Source organism: Triticum aestivum, chromosome 5D (genome assembly GCF_018294505.1).
Source record: "Triticum aestivum cultivar Chinese Spring chromosome 5D, IWGSC CS RefSeq v2.1, whole genome shotgun sequence".
In the NCBI taxonomy this organism is placed as follows: Eukaryota; Viridiplantae; Streptophyta; class Magnoliopsida; order Poales; family Poaceae; genus Triticum; species Triticum aestivum.
Window position 1 is genome coordinate 327,021,752 of NC_057808.1, and position 11,477 is coordinate 327,033,228.

Genomic DNA, 11,477 nt, shown 5'->3' on the forward strand with positions numbered 1-11,477 from the left:
CCAACAGCGGAACCTAGATGCTCATATTGGCTCCAACATATTCTACGAAGATCTTTATCGGTCAAACCGCACAACAACATACGTCATTCCCTTTGTCATCGGTATGCTACTTGCCCGAGATTCGATCGTCGGTATCCTCATACCTATTTCAATCTCGTTATCGGCAAGTCTCTTTACTTGTTCTGTAATGCATCATCCCGCAACTAACTCATTAGTCGCATTGCTTGCAAGGCTTATGGTGATGTGCATTACTGAGAGGGCCTAGAGATACCTCTTCGATACACGGAGTGACAAATCCTACTCTTGATCTATGCCAACTCAACAAACACCTTTGGAGACACCTGTAGAGCATCTTTTTAATCACTCAGTTATGTTGTGATGTTTGATAGCACACAAAGTGTTCCTCTGGTATTCGGGAGTTGCATAATCTCATAGTCAGAGGAATGTGTATAAGTCATGAAGAAAGCAATAGCAATAAAACTAAACGATCATTATGCTAAGCTAACGGATGGGTCTTCTCCATCACATAATTCTCTAATGATGTGATCCCGTTCATCAAATGACAACACATGTCTATGATTAGGAAACTTAACCATCTTTGATTAACGAGCTAGTCAACTAGAGGCATACTAGGGACACTTTGTTTGTCTATGTATTCACACATGTACTAAGTTTCCGGTTAATACAGTTCTAGCATGAATAATAAACATTTATCATGATATAAGGAAATATAAATAACAACTTTATTATTGCCTCTAGGGCATATTTCCTTCAGTCTCCCACTTGCACTAGAGTCAACAATCTAGATTACATAGTAATGATTCTAACACCCATGGAGTCTTGGTGCTGATCATGTTTTTCTCGTGGAAGAGGCTTAGTCAATGGGTCTGCAACATTCGGATCCGTATGTATTTTGCAAACCTCTATGTCTCCCTCCTTGGCTTGATCGCAGATGGAATTGAAGCGTCTATTGATGTGTTTGGTTCTCTTGTGAAATCTGGATTCCTTCGCCAAGGCTATTGCTCCAGTATTGTCACAAAAGATTTTCATTGGATCCGATGCACTAGGTATTACACCTAGGTCGGATATGAACTCCTTCATCAAGACTCCTTCATTTGCTGCTTCCGAAGAAGCTATGTACTCCGCTTCACACGTAGATCCCGCCACGACGCTCTGTTTGGAACTGCACCAACTGATAGCTCCACCATTCAATATAAATACCTATCCGGTTTGTGACTTAGAGTCATCTGGATCAGTATTAAAGCTTGCATCGACGTAACCATTTACGACGAGCTCTTTGTCATCTCCATAAACGAGAAACATATCCTTAGTCCTTTTCAGGTATTTCAGGATGTTCTTGACTGCTGTCCAGTGATCCACTCCTGGATTACTTTGGTACCTCCCTGCTAAACTAATAGCAAGGCACACATCAGGTCTGGTACACAGCATTGCGTACATGATAGAACCTATGGCTGAGGCATAGGGAATGACTTCCATTTTTTTCTCTATCTTCTACAGTGGTCGGGCATTGAGTCTGACTCAACTTCACATCTTGTAACACAGGCAAGAACCCTTTCTTTGACTGATCCATTTTGAACTTCTTCAAAACTTTATCAAGGTATGTGCTTTGTGAAAATCCAATTAAGCGTCTTGATATATCTCTATAGATCTTGATGCCCAATATATAAGCAGCTTCACCGAGGTCTTTCATTGAAAAATTCTTATTCAAGTATCCATTTATGCTATCCAGAAATTATGTATTATTTACAATCAACAATATGTCATCCACATACAATATTAGAAATGCTACAGAGCTCCCACTCACTTTCTTGTAAATACAAGCTTCTCCAAAAGTCTGTATAAAACCATATGCTTTGATCACACTATCAAAGTGTATATTCCAACTCCGAGAGGCTTGCACAGGTCTATAAATGGATCGCTGGAGCTTGCACACTTTGTTAGCACCTTTAGGATCGACAAAAACTTTTGGTTGCATCATATACAACTCTTCTTTAAGATATCCATTTAGGAATGCAGTTTTGACATCCATTTGCCAAATTTCATAATCATAAATTGCGGCAATTGCTAACATGATTCGGACACACTTAAGCCTTGCTACGGGTGAAAAGGTCTCATCGTAGTCAACTCCTTGAACTTGTCGAAAACCTTTCGCAACAAGTCGAGCTTTGTATACAGTAACATTACCGTCAGTGTCAGTCTTCTTCTTGAAGATCCATTTATTCTCTATGGCTTGCCGATCATCGGGCAAGTCAACCAAAGTCCATACTTTGTTCTCATACATGGAGCCCATCTCAGATTTCATGGTTTCAAGCCATGTCGCGGAATCTGGGCTCATCATTGCTTCCTCATAGTTCGTAGGTTCGTCATGGTCAGGTAACATGACCTCCAGAACTGGATTATCGTACCACTCTAGTGCGGATCGTACTCTGGTTGACCTACATGGTTCGGTAGTAACTTGATCTGAAGTTTCATGATCATCGTCATTAGCTTCCGCACTGATTGGTGTAGGAATCACTGGAACTGATTTCTGTGATGAACTACTTTCCAATTTGGGAGAAGGTGCAATTACCTCATCAAGATCTACTTTCCTCTCACTCACTTCTTTCGAGAAAAACACCTTCTCTAGAAAGGCTCCATTCTTAGCAACGAATAAATTGCCTTCGGATCTGTGATAGAAGGTGTACCCAACAGTCTCTTTTGGGTATCCTATGAAGACACATTTCTCCGATTTGGGTTCGAGCTTATCAGGTTGAAGCTTTTTCACATAAGCATCGCAGCACCAAACTTTAAGAAACGACAACTTAGGTTTCTTGCCAAACCACAGTTCATATGGTGTCGTCTCAACGGATTTAGATGGTGCCCTATTTAACGTGAATGCAGCCGTCTCTAAAGCATAACCCCAAAACAATGGCGGTAAATCAGTAAGAGACATTATAGATCGCACCATATCTAATAAAGTACGGTTACGACGTTCGGACACACCATTACGCTATGGTGTTCCAGGTGGCGTGAGTTGCGAAACTATTCTACATTGTTTCAAATGAAGACCAAACTCATAACTCAAATATTCACCTCCACGATCAGATCATAAAAACTTTATTTTCTTGTTACGATGATTTTCCACTTCACTTTGAAATTCTTTGAACTTTTCAAATGTTTCAGACTTATGTTTCATTAAGTAGATATACCCATATCTGCTCAAATCATCTGTGAAGGTCAGAAAATAACTATACCCACCGCGAGCGTCAACACTCATCGGACCGCATACATCAGTATGTATTATTTCCAATAAGTCAGTTGCTCGCTCCATTGTTTCAGAGAACAGAGTTTTAGTCATCTTGCCCATGAGGCATGGTTCGCAAGCATCAAGTGATTCATAATAAAGTGATTCCAAAAGCCCATCAGCATGGAGTTTCTTCATGCGCTTTACACCAATATGACCTAAACGGCAGTGCCACAAATAGCTGAAAGCAGTATGAGTACTTATACAGGTTCAACCGTACAAAGCACGCCTCGAACAGTGCTACTTTGCCTACAGTTAACCAAGGGTGAGGCCGCCAAGCCCCGGGACAAGGCCCAGGCGCCACCCCGCGCATCCACAACCTTCTGAAAGCGGCTTCATCTCGCAATGTGGTCAATAAACAGGATATTCGCTTTAGAGCCATGGAAAAGCAGGAACATAATCTTCTGTCCTATTCTCCAAGATGGACGGGCCTTCATTATTTGAGACCACCCATGAATAAGTATCTTTTCACCTCCAAGGGGAATGGAGTAGGTCGACATAAACATCATGTTGTGACCAAGCGCAAGTCTGACCCGACCATGGTCAGGCATCTGTATAGGAACAATAAAACTGGGCAGTTTCTGTTTCAAGAAGATCACAGCTGTAAAACTGTGTATAAGCAATAGTTTATGAACAACATATATAAAGGAAAACAGCTCGTACCATAAGTTTCTCGACACAGTTGGACCTGTTCAACGAGTGCAGCAGTGGCACACATATCCCACGTGGCCTTCCACCATTGAAACGCCCCACAAGGACCTCAAGATGATCAATAAAGTGTAGGAACTTGTGGATGTCGTCCCAGTCAACTTCAGTGCCATCAGTAACAGCTGAGTTGTTACAGAATAACAAACGAGCAGCCTGCTTAACTCTGAAAAAACCTACACGTGCCACCAATTATAAGAAAATATTAGTTAGAAGTATCATCTTCATGAGAGATTCATTGCTACTTCTAAAGTTAAATTGTGATTAGTTAGACAGAATAGGTGGATTAAGAAGTAATCAATGCAACAAGCAAGAACCAGATACAAAACTAACATGGATGAACAATTGGAACGACGTCGGGGTGGAAGATCGCAGTGAAGATGAGACTAGGTTCTGCTATTTCCATCAACATTCGTGCGCCAACTTTCAGTCTGTAACACTTGAGAAAGTTATCCAAGTTCAGCCATAAAAAAAGCAGCGATCTTCTTGGTTCATGAACCCAACTCAGAACTTATATCCATGGGTTGTCTTCACTGTGACCATTAAACTGGTGTATTCAGTTATGGAAAGGCCGAGTATCTTGAGTACATGTGTTCTGGCAGAGCAAGGAATGCACTACAGGAAAAATAATATGAGACCACAATGTATTCCCTATCCAAATCTAGAAATAACTTCCTCCTTCACGTCAGTGTTGACCATCGTACTGGTAGTACCTTTTATCCAAATATAGCAATCCAAATTTCCAAATTAGTCGACAGCATGTTCAAAAAAAAACCACCATCCCGGATAGAAAAGAGAATTCTAGGAACATACTGTGCGTGTTTTAAAATCCTGTGTTAGGATGAGAAGGAACAAGTGTGGCGTCTCAGAAACCTGTAGGGTCCTCGCACTTTGGGCACTGCAAATGAAACACACTAGATTCAGTAGGAAGAAAAATGCATCAACGGCGGCGGCTGCCATCCTAGGATTACCCGCGACCAAGGGACTTGGATTTATCGGGGATGGATGAAGAATTTGTACCTGGTTCTCCATGAGAAAACCCTATGCAACCGCCGAGAGGGGGTTTTCTTTGAACAAGCAGACGAGGGAGAAGGGGATTCAGGCCCAGTGAAATATTGCCGCTTCGTCCTTCCAGCTTACTGCTAAAGCTGGAAAGGGGGGTTTGTGATTTGACGGCTCATTGGGCATTACTGCGGCGCTACGACCAGGGTGTGTCTACCGTGCAGTTGTGCACTCTAATTTGTGCATATGGCACGTGGACCCCGTTGCCGGATGTCCCACATATCAGCGAAAGGAAGTAGAAAGACAGGAGTAACTAGTTACACATAAATATATTTTTGATAGAGAGATACTCCCTCTGTAAAGAAATATACAAATCTTTTATATCACAACTTTATACATAAGAAAAATCAAGGGGAATATATATAACATATATAATTATATTATAAAAAACAGAGTTGTTTTTAACACAGTATAGACGAGTTGGTGATGATGGTGTGTCTGCCATCCTGCAATATAGGCCGTCTGATTTATATCTGACGGATAGGAAGGTAACTATGGCAATTTTGCAAAAGGGTACCCACACACCTCTCCACATTTGCAAATAAGGCCTTCCCTCGTTCATCCTTTTCTCTCACAAGATAAAATACGCATACAAACGCATCTTGATGTTATGTGCAATGCACGGGCATTATGGGGGTTCAGCTGAGAATATAATACTCAGACAGGCTCACAGTTCTGGACTTTGGGCCGCAGGCCCACCCTGCATGTTTGGGGGGCCATGTGTTCTACCTCAACGCTTCTCATATTGCAAACGATCGGTACAACGCTGGTTTTAGATGCTGTCGCAAGGCGAATACACAAAATTGAATAAAGCACGACAGCTGTTGGAATGAAATCAAACGACAGTTCCTAACCAACAATCAGAGTTGCAATTCTATCAACGATACTGTCGTACTACTTATACACACAGGACACTTGTTTCACCATGCCAGAGTACTACATCAAAATCTCTCGGCGGATAGATCAGTTCGGCAGTACTGAAGAATTTCAAAGTTGACTTGGACCAGCTCTCCTTGCCGAGAAAGTTTGATTTTGACATCATCCCCTACCGCAAGATCTGATTTAGATTTGAACCTTGACCATCCTTTAGCATCAATCATCATGCGACCATCCTTTGTACTTACGGTATGTTGAGCAGGTTCATTCACACCAAGGCTGCGCATGGTAAGAGAAACTTGGCCACGGTCGCCCGGATTGAAGAATGACTCCCTCGTTGCTCTAGGAATTCTCTGTTTGCAAACAAGAAGACATACACAAACAGTTAGATCAACACAGTGAATCATGTGAAACAACATGGAAAGAAAAAAGAACGAAGCACTTGGGCGGCCAATGCTTACCAGGAAGGTGGACATGCCGGTTTTTGTAAGGACTTTGGTATATGAAGTGCGAACTGCAGCCCGGTCTATTGCCGGTGCAACTGCTGGTTCCGTTGCCACTGCACGAGCCGGAGCAGATACTACAAGTGCAAGTGTTGGTGCAGGTGCCGAAGCCGTTGCTGGTGCCCGTGTTGATGCAACTAGTAGTGCCGCTGCTGCTGCCGGAGATGGTGCTCCTTGTAGAGCTGGTGCCGGTGTCGGAGCAGGTGTCGGTGTCGATGCCCGATCCTCCGGTAGATCAGCCTGATCCGCTGACGCGGTCGGTGCCCAATCCTCAGCTGGATCAGACTGAGCTGTTGCCGCTGTCAGTGCAAGAGCAACTGCCGGTGCTCGATCCGTTGCTGAAGGTGGTACCGATGTGCAAGACAGCGGCGATCGTGTCTGGTCTGCTATGATCAGCTTTCTAACTTGACTAGGCTTCGTGACCGTGATCCAGTTTTTTTCTTCATTTCTTTTAAACGCGAGAAGGACTAATTGTGGTGTTTTTGTTAAACCAAACAACAGTTCATCATAGGGATTCGGCTTGTACTCAGACAACAGACTGATCCAATTTTTTCCAGTAATATAAGTGATGGACAGTGCCTTCGTTACTGACACGACATAAGAAGTGAAACCTGCAAAAATAGCCATCGTAGAGCAAACCAAACGGTTTATTCTGTGATGAATGTCACATGGCAAAACCTGCATTGTAAAATTGCAGGAAAAGAAAGAAAACATGACATTAAATCAATAAGATTTAACAGTAAATCAATAAGATTTACTTGATGTGACACGAGTGAATCCTTACTAGGAAATCACTATGTTGAAGTACTAAACAGAAGATTGATCGTCCAACTACAGGTGGCATGCAGGGGCCCCGCCTACTCCCATAAGCAGGACAGTCCAAAGGTCGTGACAAATCGTATGGACCGAACATCCATGGGACTGGAAATCCTGGTGGGTGCGATAAACCCTGCAATGCATACAGATATTGGAGAGTAACCATAATTGATAAACCGTCCTCACAAAAAAGATGATCTGGATACTTCAAAATATACAGACTGAATTGAGTGGACAGACATTAACATAGACCGTTCTCAGGACTGACCACACACCAAAAGCGGCAGTTTAATAAACAATACAGGGTTCACAAACACAAATCAAGTACTGAACAATAGCACTTACTACAGACAAGCAAAGTTCCACTAATTAAACTCTGCAGACTATTTCTTGCCACCGACCTACGGGATGAACCCCGCATAACTGACTAGGCCATGGACTTCGTGAGAGATGTCTACATGCACCATCATCATCTCGTCAACCTTGGAGAACCTAACAGAGTGGTCTTTCCACTCATAAATATGATGATGATTATAGGCCGCATCAGATTTGTTGGGAAGCTTTACAAGAACCACACCCTTCGTAATCGAAGGCACAGCCAGGAAATTGTTGTGGTCAAGTACAGCCTCGAGAACACGCCTGACAACAATGCTATAGGAAAACACTAGTTCAGGACACGTGGCGACAAGGACACAGCAGCTGGATAGTTTAGCAGTAGAACTCATCCTCATGTCTTCCAGTTCACACGGCGTGACTTTGAGAACTTCATCTCCACCGCGGACCTGGTTCTAATTCAAATAGAAACCATATTTTATTACTACCTCTGTTCAGAAATATAAGATGATTTTTGATATTATACTCCATATATGACTACATATACGCACAGAAATGAGTGAACAAAGACACTAGAACATGTCTTCAAAGGCACGAGAGCAGAGGGATTACTTGCAATATCCATAACACAAGTTACTGTGGCAAATATACCCTCTTCAAAGGTAGCATTGATGTTCATAAAGTACTCCCTCTGTCCCAAAATTCTTGTCTTAGATTTGTCTAGATACGGATGTATCAAGTCACATTTTAGTATTAGATACATCCGTATCTAGACAAATCTAAGACAAGAAATTTGGGGCAGAGGGAGTAGTTGAAAGTAATCTATAAGAAATCAGTGTCAACCTCTCGCATGTTTTGGTCAAAAGAGGAATTTAGAACCATCATTTGGCACACAAATATCACATGCAAGATCACCCAGAAAGTTGTACTACTAGTACTAGTACTGCGTGTTAGATGAAAAAACACGATCAAGATCGAGAAAAAGATCGTCAAGGAGAGATATTACCTGGACTTGCTTAATGAGGGATCCCAGAGAGGGGGGCTTGGACAGGGCGATGGCTTTGAGCTTGTCTGCGGTAGTCTCGGCGGGGTGCTTGCACTTCTTCGTACCATGAGCTCGATGGTTTTGGCCAGAGCCATAGACATCACTTCGGCCGGTGCTTCAGCGTCCATCAAGAAACTGTCAAATAGAAGTAAAAGAAAAGAAACCATAATCACAAACCCAAAAGAAGAACACAGAGGGAGTTATAGGATCAGTCTCGGGGTTGCAAGACCGGGCCTTGGCCAGAATCAACACCATTGATGCGCTCACCTTTCCTTCTTTGGGAGAGAAGAACAATGGCAGAAGCAGGTCGGGGTTTTCTTGAAGAAATGAGGAACAAGATGAGGGAGAAGCGAGTTGGGTAGAGAGGAAGCTGAGAGAGAAGAGTGAAATGATGGTTGCTTCTTCCGTCCAACTTACTGCTGGAAAGGAGGGGGTTTTGTGATTTGACGGCTCATTGGGCATTACTGCAGCGCTTCGATCGGGGTAGTCTACCATCACTCTACTACGGAGTAATTTAGTGCATGGCTGGTGGACCCCGATACTGGCTGTCCCACATGTCGGCGAAAGTGAGTAATTTAGTGCATGGCTGGAGGAGGATCCGCACGGTAGAGCGTGTCCACTGTTTTTCTGAAGAAAAAAATGATTACAGCAAGCGTTTCCACTCTTACGACGGAGGAGGGCGAAACACGGCAGCCACTTGAACATACACAATGCTCCTACTACTAGGCATGTGCAGTGGTTCATACGTCAGTACAACATAATCTTGTTGCTAGTGTAGTAAGATATGACGACAACAAATGATGTTGTGCGCATGTCAACTATATGAACAGTAATGTAGTAACATAGTCCACTTTTTCGACTGTCCGATCAAGAATGAACGGTGAGATCAATGTTAACAGAACTAGGTCTACAGCGCACGGAGAGTACGGTGCTACAGTACTCCATGAAACATGAACCATATGAAGCACGAATAGTGTTAGGCAGGGTGTATGAAGGGTGCACGGGATGGGAGCAAAAGTTCCCTTCTCGACCCACTTTTGGGTGTTTGGCAAAGTGCATGAAGGGTGCATGAGTCCACACTAGTAGGTTAACACAAAAACACTAAGAGGAAACAACTATATATAGATGAGAATGCAACCAAACGCACCCACACGCTTTGTGCTACAGTGACTGATCTGCACCGTCTGAGTTTGATCCAACGGTCATGTTCCGCCGAGACATGGACATGCCCATGCAGAGGGCGCCTAAACACCTCCGAAGTCCCTCGCTTCTCGAGGCACACGACGTTGGTGATGCAGGGGATGAAATGGCTGAAAGGCAATGCAATCTACGGGAAGGCGGAGGGAGCCAGCCAAGGGGCGGGGAATCTTTTGGTTTTCACCATGGTAAAACACCAGTCGACGACTTCTCACATCAGGGAGCAATGGGTTTTACAAGCGGAGTCATCGTGACTAATTGCTGCCGCGCCTGCTCCCGTCAATCAAAAAATTAAAAATCCTGCCGCACCCAAACACCAAAGCAACGCCGCAGTGGATATTTAAATTTACCTGCAGGCAAGTAGATAAAAAAGGGGTGAAAAAACAAATGTGGCGGCGGCCTAGCTAATCGGTCGAACTAGCCCAACTAGCTAGCCACCGTGCTTCATTGATGTACTCGGCGGGAAGGTGGTCTTTCGTGATTTGATGACTCATTTACTTGCTTCGGCGAAAACGCGCGGTAGGGCGTCCCACGTCAGGAAGAATATATGCGTGCACCACCCGGGAGGACCCCGAAACCGCACGGTAGGGTGTGCCATGTCTCGGCACGGAGGAAAAATGTGCGTGTAAAAATATACTGCATCAGACGTAGTACCTATGGTTCGACCTTGGGACCCAGCCAGTCGGTCGAAAACACCCCACTAGCCACACAGCTTCATCATGCTAACGTGGCACGGAGGATAGGTGTGGTTAGCTCCGTCTCGACCAGCCACAACGTCTCTTGTTCTAGGCGATTCTTCTATTTTCCAAGCTTTTTTTAGTTGTAATAACACCACGGCAAGCTAGCGCCGCTCTTCATGTGTGCCCATGCAAAGGTTAGATGATGGAGAGAAGAGAGAGATCGCAGACCTGGGACCCACCAGTAAGTGAGTCAATGGTCATGCACGTGTTGACGAGGCACTCCCTCTACTCTACTCTACTCAACGTAATATTGTATAAAATCAAGTTATGGGACAAAGCCAACAACCGTTGTTGTTTCAGGCTATCGACTTACGCTTTGTAGTCCAGGTTGCCAGTTTGAATCTCGTCTTTCAGATTTGTTAGTTTTAGGTCCAAATTTGATTAATGACAAGTGGGACCCCCGTGTGTTGTTCCGATATTTCAGTGTAGGATGGTTTTTTTGAACAAACACTTTACGCGGTTAGACAAGTAATGGCACGAGTTACACGTATTTTGCAAGTTTACGAACAAAAATGACAGCGGGATAGAATATCACATCCACCCCGCAGCTTAGATGCTATGGTGATACGAGTTTTTACACCGTTGGAAGTGAGATCCAATGGCTTGGGAGTAGTCTTTGTAATTATGCGCAATTTCCAAACTCTCCAAAGGTTATTTTGCAAATAAAACATTCAGGCCTCGTGTGTGCCACTGCATCTCGGATCCAACGGCTCCCCGTTGCTCATATTAGCTGTTCCCCGTAGCTTAATTACCCGCTACAGTGATATGAGCATCTAGGTCGTATGATCAGTGATCAGATGGCACATGCGTAGTACTTGTACTTTCTACGTAATTCCCAAACTCTCTCAGCCGTACATTGCAAAAACATTCAAACCTCCTACTGTGGGCCGTTAGAT